Below are 3,469 nucleotides of genomic sequence, written 5' to 3' on the forward strand. Positions count from 1 at the left end.
AAGCTATCCTCAAAGAAATCAAGGGCCGAATCTCAATCGAGAAGCCGACCCCCATGAAGGGTTCCGCGAGCAATCGGAACTAAGATAAATTCTGCCATTATCATGAAGACGTTGGTCATGAAACCAACGAATGCATCAGTCTCATGCGCTACCTAGACCGCCTGGCTGAACAAGGCGACCTTGACTCCTATGTCAAGAAGTCTAAGGGGAATACTTCCTCGAAGAATAAGCAGTCGGCCAAAAAGAACCAACAGGCCGATAGTTCTGACACAGATGATGCAGTCGTCTATACAATTGCAGGCGGCTTCTCAAGAGGCGGCCCCACTATCAGGGGCAATAAAGACAATATCAGGTGGCTAGATGTCAATTCCGTTCACCAAGAACGGCCCTCCAAAAGTTCATTCCCAGAGATTGTCATCACAGAAGAAGATCTAGGAGGGGTAAAGGGGCCGCATGATGACCCCATTGTTATTGAATGCAAGGTGGCCAACCAAAGAGTTGGCCGAATCCTCACAGATACTGGTAGTTCCTCCGATCTTATCAGTAGCAAGTGTCTCTCAAAGCTCAAATACAAGACTGATTGCATACATCCGGTATCCCACCCTCTAGTAGGGTTTGGAGGAGGAGTCGTACACCCGGTGGGACGAGTGGATTTACCCATCCGCCTGGGTGAGAAAGGGAAGGGTCGTCATATGGTGGTCCGGTTCCTGGTAGTTGAGGAACTCTCGGCCTACAACATGATCCTGGGACGACCTACCCTAAATAATTCAAAAGCTGTCATTATCCCATCTCTTATGTTGCTCAAATTTGAGAAGGATGATGGAACAGTCGGCTCCCTAAGGGGAGATCAGAAGATGGCCCGGGAGTGCTACCTCTCGGATATCAAACCCACTGTGGCAGCCGCTGGGCCAAGTGATGAAAAAGCTGATCTTGACATTTTCAAGGAGGATGCGCCTGCTTAAGAAGCAGGCGGAAAGAAAAGAAAGGCTGCCCAGTTGGGGGCCGAAAGAAAAGAAAAAAGATAGCAATCACTGGCAGAGGAGCGGTAAGACGAAATCTGCCCTCAGCCAGCTGGTGAGCATACGGACCTGGTCCTGGACGACTCGCGCCCTGACCGAACAGTCAAGGTTGGAACAGCCAAACTTTTGAAAGAATACAAAGACATCTTTGCATTCAAAGTTCATGAAATGCCAGGCATCAGTCCTGACCTGGCAGTACATAAACTGGCCGTGGATCCGAAAAAGAAGCCGGTAAGACAGAAGAAGCGGAACCATGGCAAAGAAAGGAGTCAGGCGGCAGCTGTCGAAGTTAAAAAGTTGCTTGACGCAGGGTTCATTCGGCAATGTTACTTCCCAGACTTGGTCACAAATGTTGTGCTTGTTAAAAAGCCGAATGGTACCTGGCGAATGTGTGTGGACTACACGGACCTAAACAAGGCGTGCCCCAAGGACAGTTACCCTCTGCCCAAAATTGACAGTCTGGTTGACTCAACAGCCGGCCATGCTTTGATGAGCTTCATGGACGCCTACTCTGGCTTCCATCAGATTCCCTTGTGGAAGAAAGATTAGGAGAAGGCGGCCTTCGTCACTGATCAAGGGCTATATTGCTACACGGTCATGCCGTTTGGTTTGAAGAATGCCCCGGCCACCTTCCAAAGAATGATAAATACGGTCTTCCTTGACCAAATTGGGAGAAACGTTGAGGCATACATCGATGATATGATTGTTAAGTCCAAGCTTCAGAAAGACCATCTGTTGGACCTCCGAGAAACTTTCACCACACTCAGACGGCACCATGTCATGCTCAATCCCAAGAAATGTGTATTTGGGGTTGAGTCTGGGAAATTTCTAGGATCCCTCATCAATCAGAGAGGAATAGAGGCAAACCCTGAGAAAGTGCAGGAGGTCATTGACATGTAGTCACCTTGCACCGTCCGAGAGGTTTAGAAATTAATAGGTTGTCTGGCGGCTCTAGGAAGATTTCTCAGCCGGTCAGGTGACAAGTGCCTTTACTTTTTCCAGGCTATAAAGAAGAAGGCAAGGTTTGAATGGGGGCCAGATGTTGAGGCGGTCTTCCAAAAATTAAAAGTTTACTTACATTCCTTGCCAAGGCTGGTTAGTCCTTTGCCCAAAGAAGTGCTTTATATGTACCTGGTCGTTTCTGATCATGCTCTAAGCGCTGTCCTCCTTACTGAAAGAGAGGGCTGCCAGCTCCCGGTCTACTTTGTCAGCCACGTGCTGAAAAATGCCGAGTTGAGGTATCCCTTAGTGGAAAAGTTCGGTTTTGCTCTCTTCATGGCTGTTAAAAAATTGAAGCCCTATTTTTTGGCACATGTAGTCGTTGTGTATACAGATCAACCAATCAAGCGACCACTGACAACTATGGAGTCGTCAGGCCGGATGATCAAATGGGCAATAAAAACTCAGAGTTTCGAAATCACATTTGAGCCTAGGAAAGTATTAAAGGGGCAAGCTTTTGCTGATTTTATTGTAGAGATGACTCGGCCCCCTGATTCTCAAGTTCCAGACCAAGTCTGGAAGGTATATGTGGACGGGAGCTCCACCTCAAATGGTTGCGGAGCAGGCGTCATATGTCAGTCGCCCGAGGGCGACAGGTATGAGTATGCTTTACGTTTCAATTTTCAAGCCTCAAACAACGAGGCAGAATATGAAGCTTTACTAGCCGGAATCCGCATGTGCAAGGCGGCTAGGGCAAGAAAGATAGACGCCTATTCTGATTCACAATTGATAGTGAGTCAGTAAAATGGCGAATACAAAGCAACCCATCCGGCAATGATCAAGTATTTACAGGCGGTACGACAAGTAGTCGGATCCCTTGAAGATTTTCATCTGACTCAAGTACCAAGATCTAAAAACAACCAGGCGGATGCTCTTTCAAAGTTAGCATCCTTAGCCTCCTGTGATACTCCACGAACCGTTTTCTGGGAGGCTATGGAGAAAAGAAGCATTGAGGAAGACCCTATTGGAATTTTAGATAGAAGTTCAACCTGGATGGATCCAATCAGGGCATATCTGACAGACGGCACCATGCCGGATGACCATCACCAGGCAGCCACACTAAAAAAATGAGCGTCTAATTTTGAAATGATAAAGGGAGAACTTCACAAGAAAGGGTACCTCCAACCCTTCTTGAAGTGTGTTACTCCAGAAAAAGGACGAGAGATCCTAGAAGATCTTCACACGGGTTACTGCGCTTCCCATGTAGGCGGCAGGTCGCTTGCCCAACGGGCAAGGCGGCAGGGTTACTTTTGGCCTACTTTAGAGGCAGATGCAATGGAGATGGTGAAAAAATATGACAAGTGTCAAAAGTTTGGCAAGCTAATTCACCGTCCGGCTACTAATCTCACTGCTATCCATAGCCCACTACCGTTTGCTAAGTGGGGCATGGATATTCTGGGTCCCTATACGCCTGCTACAGCCGGCAGGAAGTACATACTTGTTGCAGTCGA

Source organism: Chenopodium quinoa, unplaced genomic scaffold (genome assembly GCF_001683475.1).
Source record: "Chenopodium quinoa cultivar QQ74 unplaced genomic scaffold, ASM168347v1, whole genome shotgun sequence".
NCBI classification, from domain to species: domain Eukaryota; kingdom Viridiplantae; phylum Streptophyta; class Magnoliopsida; order Caryophyllales; family Amaranthaceae; genus Chenopodium; species Chenopodium quinoa.